This window comes from Polyodon spathula, chromosome 10, assembly GCF_017654505.1.
Source record: "Polyodon spathula isolate WHYD16114869_AA chromosome 10, ASM1765450v1, whole genome shotgun sequence".
Taxonomy (NCBI): Eukaryota; Metazoa; Chordata; class Actinopteri; order Acipenseriformes; family Polyodontidae; genus Polyodon; species Polyodon spathula.
In genome coordinates, this window is record NC_054543.1 from 37,413,612 (window position 1) to 37,425,996 (window position 12,385).

Consider the following 12,385-nt stretch of genomic DNA (forward strand, 5'->3'; position numbering starts at 1 on the left):
CGAGGATCTTTTCTCCGAGTAGACTAGTTCCCTTGTTATTTAAATGCAGTCCATCCCGTCTATACAGATAGTCCTCGTTGTAGAATGTGGTCCAATGATCAAGATAGGTGAAGCCTTCCCGTGTGCACCACGTCTTCAGCCATTGGTTTTGATTAATTATTTCCAGCTGTCCATATGGTCCTTTGCAAGGTGCGGGTAGTATACCAGAAAATACCACAGTTTTGGTTTTCTCTTTTAATTTCCTTCCTAGCTCTCTGAATTTGTTTTGCAGGGATTTTGGTCTGTCTCTTCCAATGGGTCGCTGTTCTCCACAGTAAAAACACCTCATCGTCTCCGAACTGACAAAAACCAAAAACTACACAATTCATCCCTTCTACGTTAAAATTCCAGGCAACATTAATGACTTGATTAGGATCATTTAATAAGACAAACTCCTGCCTTCTAAACGACATGACGTGCCTAACACTTATTTTTGCACCCCAGCGGGATTCCCTTAATCGGGGACACCAGTTTACCAAAACGAGCTCAATTCTATTCTAATTGCTCATTTTTTAAAAACGGAGGCACATTAGAAATAATAACTTTCGTAACCGGGGTTACTAGAGGGGAAACCTGAACAAATTCACCTTTCACTGTAAATCCTTCCTCTACCAGCTTGTGCACCAGAGACACCTCCACTAAAAATATTACCAGCGCTTTATTCATTCTTGACGCCGACATAATATTCTCAAACCCCACCACCTCTCCTACTGCCAGCAGGCACTCCTCCACCGAAACCCCGTGTCGGCGGGTGAGAGACCCCATAACGGGATCTCCAAACACACACCCAAAAAGAACAACCAAGTAACTATCAAACAAAATAAATAAATAAATAAATAAAGTTTTAAATTTCCCGGTCCTACCGCGCCAGCGTTCCACCTCTCTGCAAGCCCTTCCCACAATCCACCACGAGAGAGAGAGATGACGCAAGAGGGGAGGTGAGGCAGGAGAGAGAGTTAATATTTATATTCCAGATGTTAACTTTTGTTGTAGAAAATGTCAGAAACTAAAAGGAGGTAGTAGTATTAAACATAAGAAAAGTAAAGGTAAGAAAATGAATAATTTGGATTACAAACAAATAGCAAATGCAATACATTACATAGATAAAGCTACTGATATAGCTATAAATAACATGGAATTTTGGCAATCAGTAGCACAAACTCTGAATTAGCCACACACACAACCTGCAGCTTCCAGAGTAAGTAAGGCACTGCTGTCTAGAATATGGAAAGAAAATAGGAATAACATACAGACACTTGTAGAGCAGATGAATATTTTAGAATCAGAAAATAATGTAGGCAGTGGCCGTCCAGTATATGCTGAAATTGATACAGATGTCAAATTGTATAAAGAATTTGAAGAGAAGGTAAAAGAAAAAGTACGAAAAAGGACTTTGATAGAGATGAGTGGGTCACAGAACCAGTGTTTTAAAAAAAAAAAAAAAATTGTGTTTGTAAATCCCCCAATAAAAGTAACAGACAAATGCTAGCTTGTGGTATTTTCAATCAGTGGTACAGGTATTCCGATAGCCATCGATAGTAACACTGACTCATTTGGTTTTGTATGTAATTCAGACATGCCAGTTACAAGTACATTCAGCACATGCATGTTTCACTTTCACAGGGAAACAAAAAGACTGTCCTTAAAAATGTATAGTGCATAATACAAGTAGTGTTTATGATTGCAATCAGGTTCAAAAAATAAGCTATAATTAGAGAGGTACAAAAAGAGCCAGTAGATAAAATAGAAAAAACACAATGTAATTTCTGAATTATTTGTTGTTGTCGAATCAAGCCCTTTTATAGCTGTACCAAGTTTAAAAACAGGACGGCTATACAGGGATCAACCGATGATAACATTGGCACTAATCTGGACAGCAAACATAATGTTGTTGACACTGAATTCAATTTTTTAGATGCAGATGAAAATGACCCAGATAATGCATTAATCAGTAAGGATACATTTTCTGATTTTAAATATTCGGTTCCAGAAACTGCACATTTTACATTGCCAGTAGAAGTATGGTTGAATTAAAAAATAATAATAAAAAAAGGAAGGTAATTAAAAAATATATACCTGGGAGGCTTATTTGCAAATAAAGTCAGAGAGTCAAACCCACTTTGCGTCTTAATATTTAAAAATCACAGGTTTAGTGCTGTATATAACGGAAGGGCAAATAAAACTTACCTTCAAATAAATGGATATTGCTCACATAGATCGTGTAAAATGAACTTCACCATAACCCTTTCACAATGTCAAAATGTTATTTATTTCCTTTAAAGGAGATGTTATTGCATTTTTTTATTCAATTTCTTGACCATTAACTGTTTCAGAAATCTAACACTATTTTTTTTTTTTCTCCCCTGCCGGTGTATTGAGCAAAAATAAATTTGCCAGCACCAGCAATAGGTAGCCCTGGAAGAGATGGCATCTGCTAGCTATGGACTGTAGTTTTTCCTCCCCCCAGTGCTGTGTAAATACTAAAATAGTAATACAATTATAAATTACCCTGCTTTATTCTGTAGGTGGCATATGCCAGTTGGATGAAAACTAAGGGGAATGGCTGGTTTTGCTACCCCAAGCCTCATTGAAAGCCCAGGAACATTTGCAATGACGTAAATCTGGTGGATCCAGAGGTATATTCTATTCAGTAGATGTTTATAGTGCGTTACACCCCCCTTTCACTAGGGCACAATCCTTAGTTTTTTTCAGGAATCACACCTGCATATGCCCATTGTGGTATGCTGTGTTCCATAACAAGCTAACCAACATTTACATTCCCTATAACATTTTTTTGAAAGCCAAGCAATACATATAATGACATAAAGCAATACATATAATGACATAAATCTGATTATTCCTATAACTGTATTCTATTACATTTTTTGGAAATGAACAGAGAGCATTATAAGGTAATTTAAGGGAAAATGTCAGTTTTAACTAGACACCTGACATTAAAAGTAATGTTGCTAGTACAGTGATGTAAATCTTAAGTAAGTAACTTTATTTTCTGTACCTCTAGGGTGTCTACATTACATTTCACCGGGAGTAATCATCTTATTGTTGCTAGCTTCATGGAACCCGTGAGAGTTACGCTGTGGAAGCCTTTGTTCTGCAGCAATACCCTTCTTGGTGTCAAATTTGTCAGTTGCAGACAAAAGTATTGGTACCCTTAACTATATAGATCATTCAAAACGCTTTTTTAAAATCATTATTATTTAATTGTTGTCAAATGTGGTTAACATTAAGGTCTTTAGTGTTTAGATGACTTTGTAGTTATTTCATACACTGCTATGCCAGATGTTTCTTTAAGTCCTTGCCTGGTGGATTTTTTGCGAGCTGCTCGAACAATTCTACATGCTATAGTTGCACTTTACCTGGGACGTCTACTTCTTTCCATCGTTTCAGTTGAATTAGGCTTTAAATACTTCTTGATTATTGTGGATTTTTGGTTTTTTACAATGCTCTTTATTGATTCCCCTGCTGTAGTAGTTACTGTAACAAGTGGTTTCAGTTGATTGGCGCAATTTACAGCAAATGGTTTTCGCTAAATTGATAAGTAGTAGTTTATCAGTGTTTTAAGTAGCTCATTTAAGACTAACCTTAACTTAGTCTGCTAACACATTTGTCATTTGTGTTGAGTGTGCTCTCGGGTTTGCAAACTGTTAAACTTGTTTACTCAATCTTGTTTGTTCTACTGAGTCTCTATCTTACAAGAGTGAGGTGTAAACTTCCATGACACTGCTAACAAATTTATCTTAGTTTAACCATTTAACTTGTCACAAAAACTGCAGTAAATAATCTACCCTCATTGTACGTGTTGCTACTTCCTACAGTGTTTGTCAGATCATTGGCATCATTCTGGAATGAAGCCTGTCATTTCTCAAAGCAGTTACAGATTGATTGTTGTTTCTGATACTTAGCTATAGTAAGTTCCTTTGTTATCAGTAATACTGTATATGCATTTGTTAAATATGTAGAAAGCCAAATTAGATCATATGCAATAAAATAAGAATGTTTCTTCCATAACTTCGAACACTCAAAAGTACAAATCTTGAACTTGACTTTAGTGTGTATAATTCAGGTTCTTAACTAATTAAGCATACAGGATATCAGATTTGTGTAAATGCTAGAGTAGAAGTCAATCTAGATCTGGGCTGTCCAGCTTTAGTGCTGGTGAACCCTTAACAGAGCACGCATAGCGAGCAGAAATCTGAACTCAGTCATTTTTAGTAAGTTGTGTATCAGGTGTAAAATAGTCAAAATTAGAAAAAACATTCACAAAAAAGGCACAACATGTTGAAAAATGTAACAAACTTTTTTCTGTGTTCTTCACAATAAAACAAATATTATGAGCAACAACGATGTAGTTATTTGTGCAATATGACTAATATTTACTTAACAGAAAACACCTTAGAATTCTGCTTCAGTTCTAATTCAAGATAAATTTAAAGGTGTGTTGTCGATCAAATCCCTTCCCACTATAAATGACTGGCGTCTCCATAACTGCAATATAATCTGACTTTGCTGTGGTACATTTTATTATATAGATTAAGTAGCACTATAAAATGGTGGAGCATCTTTATGATTGGTGTATTTTTTTCTTATCTGCTCAGAACAACAATAAACACTCATTGGAAATGTTTATGCAGGGATTCAGCAGAGTGGGGGCAATCAAACATGTGGTCCTCTGATTACACTATGTAACACAATTTTTGTTCCTGGGTAGTAAGTGTTATTTCCTAGTTGCTTATGCCTCAAAAGTATAGAAAATGGCTATTATTCCCCACAAACTTTGCTTTTGTGACCAGGACAGTGATAGTTTAAAATATCACTATTTCCAATGGGAAAATGGGCAAATGTGTGTCTTTTCGTTCACATAAAGTCAGAAAAAAACAACATATGAATCCAAATTAACATGTATTTATACTAAAGTAATACAAAGATGACTACAAAAGATTTAGAAATGAGTAGTTTTTTGAGATTTACAATTATACTGTAAATAATCTGGATTCATATGTTGTTTTTTTCTGACTTTATGTGAACGAAAAGACACACATTTTCCCATTTTCCCATTGGAAATAGTGATATTTTGAAATATCACTGTCCTGGTCACAAAAGCAAAGTTTGTGGGGAATACTAGCCATTTCCTATACTTTTGAGGCATAAGCAATTAGGAAATAACACTTACTACCCAGGAACAAAAAAAAAAAAACAATTTGTTACACAGTGTTATAGTAGCATTCTTCTCTTATTCAGTAAAGTCCAGATCAGTGCTAGCCTCCATGCTGAACCCACCCTGGTCACTGTAAAATATGCTGAATCTCCCGTTACAAACTCAGTTTCCTGAAGTTTCTACAGTGGTCTTTCTCCTGTAGCTGTTACCCAGGTTGCAATTGGAGATGATTCATGCTAGCTAGCGTACTCCTGGTTAATTATTTTTAAAATAGATTTTAAAAAAAGCAACTTAGCGACTGTTTCCTTATCATGACTGTGACTTAAAAGATAGGAATACAAAAAGGTATGAAATTGATATTAATAATTATTAACAAGATCAATTCTGAACTCTTTGTTAACAGTGGTCTCTCACTGAGGGAGCATTGACCTTACAATTTTTTTTTTTCACAGTTTACAGGGCTTATTGATTTTCTTTCTAGTTAATGATTGTGTGAACCTCATTGGTTATTACTGTTAACATAAACTGTTTCTATTGTATATTCATAGCTAAAGGTTTAAATAGTTTAAACTTTTTTTTTTCTTTAATAATTCACCAGGAGAAAGTCTTGGAGAAGAACAATCCTTTTTTAAGAGGAATTATTACACAATGAACTGAACTAAACAAACTAACCTTAACCCAAACCCCAACCCGAATACTAACGCTAACCCTAGTCCTAACTCTAAATTTAATCCCTAATCCTAATCCTAACCCTAACCCTAACTCTAACCTTAACCCTAACCCAAACTTTAACCATAACCCTTACCTTAATCCTAAGCCTTTTCTAATACAGTTGTGGACTTACATATATCATGAACAAATATTTGCACATTAAGTACATTGTAACTATGCATAATAACATGTAATTATCTGCAGGTACACATGTATTTACTAAGTAACTATTATGCAAATACACAGTAATTAGAGACACTTAATGCAATTTTTTTTCCAGTTATTCTTAAAAGTGTCTGCACCTCATCCTAACAAAATCAAATGTGTGTGTGTGTGTGTGTGTGTGTGTGTGTGTGTGTGTGTGTGCGTTTTTTTTTAACAGTTCAATTATATTTGACTTTCCCTGGGTCAATTCTTGTAGCTGAAGAGCAGGGATTTGTCCAACCCCATGACGATGTTAGGATGAAGCGATTCTTGTTTTATGATCTGCATTTATCATCCCATCCGATATACATTAGACCAGAAGAATTGTGTAATCCCAACACTGCAAGGTTATGCATTATGTGGTCCACTGTGAAGAAAAATCCTTCAAAAAGGTCTACAAGTGGAAAGATCACAAATCACGGATTTGTGTTCGTTAATGCAGCAGTTGTAGTAGTGCATCAGCTTTAAAGCTTAAAACACTAGAAACTCAATCATTACAAAGTTTGTTAAATTAAAAGACAAATAACTAGACAGTAAATAGTATTGAAAATATTATCTGGGATTTTGAAATGACCAGAGGGTAGTAGCATTTTTTTAACCACTTTTGCAGTGACTTCTTCTTGTCTCCAGACCATCTTGAACTTCTTGGTTGGCTGTGGAAGATTTCCCAACACATTTCCCAACAACACGTGATACTTGAAACCCTGATTCAACAGGTTTTGCGAAACACATGTCAAGATGGATCAATGGTACGAGGTAAATCAGTTTCAGTACAAGGTAAATTCTTTACAAACTTATTGTGACTTACTGCATCTCATTCAAATGTAAGGGGATGAAGTCTTGACATCAATTGTTTTGATTTATTTTACTGTTTGACAAAGTAAGTAGGAGAAACAGGGCATATAAATGTTCACCCTTGTGCAGAGATAGCACTTGGTTTTTTATCTGTACTGAACAAAGTTGAACAGATAAATTAATTAAGTTGACTAATGGTAAGCAGGTTATACGAGCAAAAAGGCAGGTCTTGGTATCATTGGGTCCACGCTGTTTGTGGTGATTTATATACTGTAAACAAATTGTAAATTACTGAGTTTTAATCAGATTGAAAATTGAACTTTGAACCTCGTGTTTGAAGAGGTGAAGGAACGACAAGTAATGAATTAGAGAGATTTGCAATTTATTGGAAAATATATTCAATAGCTTGCAATGCAACCATCAAATTCTGTTTACAAAAGATGTGCACGTTTTACAGCAAGTGGTTTTCATAATATTGCTAAATTGATAAGTGGTTTCTAAGTGTTTTAACTAGCTCAATTAAAAAAAAAAAAAAAAAAAAAACTTAGTTTGCTGTGGTGGGAAAATTACAATGTTGCTACTTCTATGATTGTTTAGGGTTTCCATGCTCAGGTTTAAATGTTATTACAGGTTATAAGATTTAGGTATAATATAATAATAATGTATTATGTACTAGTAGTTGTTGTTGTACGTACTTCCTCTTTCTCTCTGCAGGGTAAGCGGCCCATATAGGATGGAAAGATGCTGACTATTAGCTCGAAAGAAGAGGTTCTCTGAAGTTCTCTTTATTTAGCAACCGCAAGCTGCATCCGTGACAGTTCACAGAAATGTCACCGGCTTAGTTAAAATAGGTATAATTTTAGGATGTTTGCAATTTAGATAAGTTGTTATTGTTGCATACGATTGGTCTCATCTTAATCTTCCAAGCTGTTGCTATCAACCAATATTGAGTTAAGCTTCTGTGATTGGCTCGCAATAACTGCAGGTTACAAGGTATATATTATGCTTACTGACTGCGAAGTCAGAGCATAGCTTGGTATTCCTAAACACCTGCGTGTGTTGAGTGTGCTCTCGGGTTTGCAAACTATTAAACTTGTTTACTCAATCTTGTTTGTTCTACTGAGTATCTGTCTTACAAGAGTTTGAGGTGTAAACTTCCATGACACTGCTAACAAATTTATCTTAGTTTAACCATTCAACTTGTCATAAAAACTGTAGTAAGTAATCTACCCTCATTGTACGTGTTGCCACTTCCTACAATGTTTGTCAGATCATTGGCATCATCCTGGAATGGAGCCTGTCATTTCTCAAAGCAGAGTTACAGATTGGTTGTTGTTTCTTATATTTAGCTATAGTAAGTTTCTTTGTTATCAGTAATACTGTATATGCATTTGTTAAATATGTATGAAGCCAAATTATACCATATACAATAAAATAAGAATGTTTGTTCCATAACTTTAACCACTCAAAAGTACAAATCTTGAACTAGAAGCAATGTGATTGTTAACCACTACATACTGTCCCTGACTTTAGTGGGTATAATTCAGGCTCTTAACTAATTAAGCATACAGGATATCAGATTTGTGTAAATGCTAGAGTAGAAGTCAATCTAGATCTGGGCTGTCCAGCTTTAGTGCTGGTGAACCCTTAACAGAGCATCGCATAGCGAGCAGAAATCTGAACTCAGTCATTTTTAGAAAGTTGTGTATCAGGTGTAAAGTAGTCACAACCAGAAAGACATTCACAAAAAAGGCACAACATGTTGAAAAATGTAACAAACTTTTTTTTCTGTATTCTTCACAATAAAACAAATATTATGAGCAACAACGATGTAATTATTTGTGCAATATGACTAATATTTACTTAACAGAAAACACCTTAGAATTCTGCTTCAGTTCTAATTCAAGATAAATTTAAAGGTGTGTTGTCGATCAAATCCCTTCCCACTATAAATGACTGGCGTCTCCATAACTGCAATATAATCTGACTTTGCTGTGGTACATTTTATATTATACAGTTGTGTATTTACTTATATCATACAAAAATATTTACACATTAAGTACATTGTAACTATGCATAATAACATTGTAATTATCTGTACATACACATGTATTTACTAAGTAACTATTATGCAAAATCACAGCAATTAGAGACACTAAATGCAATTTTTTTCCAGTTATTCTTATAAGTGTCTGCACCTCATATTAACAAAATCAAATGTGTGTATGTGTGTTATTTTTTAACAGTTCAATTATATTTGACTTTCTCTGGGTCAATTCTTGTAGCTGAAGAGCAGGGATTTGTCCAACCCCACAACGATGTTAGGATGAAGCGATTCTTGTTTTATGATATGCATTTATCATCCCATTCGATATACATTAGACCAGAAGAATTGTATAACCCCAACACTGCAAGTGGTCCACTGTGAAGAAAAATCCTTCAAAAAGGTCTACAAGTGGAAAGATCACAAATCACGGATTTGCATCCTTTAATGCAACAGTTGTGGTAGTGCATCAGCTTTAAAGCTTAAAATACTAGAAAATAAATCATTAAAAAGTTTGTTAAATTAAAAGACAATAACTAGACAGTAAATAGTATTGAAAATATTATCTGAGATTTTGAAATGACCAGAGGGTAGTAGCATTTTTTTAACCACTTTTGCAGTGACTTCTTCTTGTCTCCAGACCATCTTGAACTTCTTGGTTGGCTGTGGAGTATTAACACATTTCCCAACAACATGTGATACTTGAAACCCTGATTCAACAGGTTTTGCGAAACACATGTCAAGATGGATCAATGGTACGAGGTAAATCAGTTTGAGTATGAGGTAAATCCTTTACAAACTTATTGTGACTTACTGCATCTCATTAAAATGTAAGGGGATAAAGGCTTGACATCAATTGTTTTGATTTATTTTACTGTTTGACAAAGTAAGTAGGAGAAACAGGGCACATGAATGTTCACCCTTGTACAGAGATAGCACTTGGTTTTTATCTGTACTGAACAAAGTTGAACAGATAAATTAATTAAGTTGTCTAATGGTAAGCAGGTTATACGAGCAAAAAGGCAGGTCTTGGTATCATTGGGTCCACCCTGTTTGTGGTGATTTATATACTGTAAACAAATTGTAAATTACTGAGTTTTAATCAGATTGAAAATTGAACTTTGAACCTCGTATTTGAAGAGGTGAAGGAATGACAAGTAATGAATTAGAGAGATTTGCAATTCATTGGAAAATATATTCAATAGCTGGCAACGCAACCATCAAATACTGTTTACAAAAGATTACTTTTAAGTTGCACTTTCAAATTATTATGAAGTTACATTTTGATGTGTTCATAATATTTATTATTGGCTGTGTCCCTGTCAAAATGTAATTTTATTTAGAATGGTAATGGCCCTGTGTGTGTGTTATAAATAAATGTGTGTATTCAGAATTGTTTATTAATTAATAATATATCAATGTACATTAGATATATATATATATATATATATATATATATATATATATATATATATATATATATATATATATATGTATCAAATTTAAAATAAGACTACAAAAAATTGTATTTTCTCTTAGAAATTTGATTTTCGTCAAAATTAGGCTATGGCAATGAGTTGGTGCTAAATATCTTTAAAAGTCACCAATTCGAAACAGCCTTCCTGCCTTTCAATCAGCATGGGCTCACTGGCATAGGTGTAGAAAGACAGGCCGTTTCTAGTGATGGGCCAGCTGAGACATCTGTAATACTGAGTTTAAGATTTAAATCAATTCCAATGTCTATTATACCCAGAGGTAGCACAAAGGCCAAAAGTCCTACGCTATAAAGTCAAATGTCATACTGATATCCAATTATTGTATTGTTACCCAATAAACTATTAATACATATATCAGTAGAGTTGTTCAGCCTCAATATTCACCAGCGGATCACTTTCTTAATACTTGTTGAAGTGTTGTATATAATTACCACGTAATTTCATTAGTTTGCAGTGCAATTAATTTGTGACTGAAACATTTGGTCAAATAATAAAGAAGGTTCTAGGATGACAAATCTTTTTACTATAAAAGTTTGTGGTGTGGTCTGTGTTGGAAGACCATACTGCGTTTAATGGTTAAACTGAATCATGATGTGTTTGGTATTGTGTTGGGAAGTGTACTAATAATTTATGATGGCTCTATCACAACACAAGCAAGTAAGAGATAAGGATTAGAAGTAACATCCTAGTGGTCATTGAACCTGCTATGCTGTGCTCTCGTGAAGCAGTTACGGTATGTTAGAAGTGACATTAAAGAGATTAGAAGAATTATTTGATAAGAGCTTTCGCAAAAAAATAAAACTATGGTAAAATTAAAAGACAAATAACTAGACAGTGAATAGTGTTAGTAAGACTCAAGACATAACTGCTTGCTAACTTTAAAGATCAATTAAAGTATACTACTATAAAAGACATCTTTTACCTTGAATGCTGGCCTCTCTCTATGTACTGTATATGTATGTGTGAAAATTTTGTTTCACCACAAGGTTGTTCCCTAAGGTGAAGTGTTATATTAGGATGTGTTCCTATACATGGAGGCTACTGTTCTGGTAATGTCTTGCAATTAAACATAATGCAATCTTAAAGGATAGTTAATGTATTTACTGTATTAATTGGCCCTTAGTGGCAACTTGGAATATGATGGATGATGGATGATAACGTGTTCCTTTGTTACATGTTACCCTACAAGTTCGATCCCCTATGTTAGCTGTTAACATTCTGGACACATTTACAATAATGGAAGATCCACTAGCCTGAAACATTAATACAACTTCTGCAGAGCTGGTTGAATGTGTATGACCACTCAGACCTCTGTTAATCACAAAATAGGTAATATAAAAATTTGTCGAGGTTTTTAAAAATAAAGATTGATCAAGTTTTTGTATTAAAGTTAAGAAGAGAGAAATTCAGTAAGCATGCTTAAGTTCAAGGGTCATGGGACAACACATTTTTAAGGTGCTTAATGGAGTGACTTATCAGTGGTTGTTAAAGGTCAACTGACTCAATGGATTAAATTCAAGGAAGTCAGAGGCAGTCTCCTATCTTCCTTTGTTCCAACTGGTGCTGGAAGAAATGTTTGTTCAATGAGGCATTTCTTCATGCGAGAAGATTTCAGTTTTTCTTTGTTGTCAAGAGATATTGCCTTGGACTTCGAATAAGGAGCGGTGTTAAAAGGGTATGTGTTCTAATTTATTCATGTATTTCAATGGACCATTCTTTTGAAGCAAGTAAGAAGGCAAAGGTAGTTTGACTGAGAGGAACAAAACAATTGTAGTTGTATGAAATTATAGAACTAAGTTACATGAAGGAATATTTGAATTATTGTTCTGAGTAATTTCTTGTTATAATAATTCTAGCAATATTGCTGCTCTAGAAAGAGTTCAAAGAAGAGCGACCAGAATTATTCTTGGTTTAAAAGGC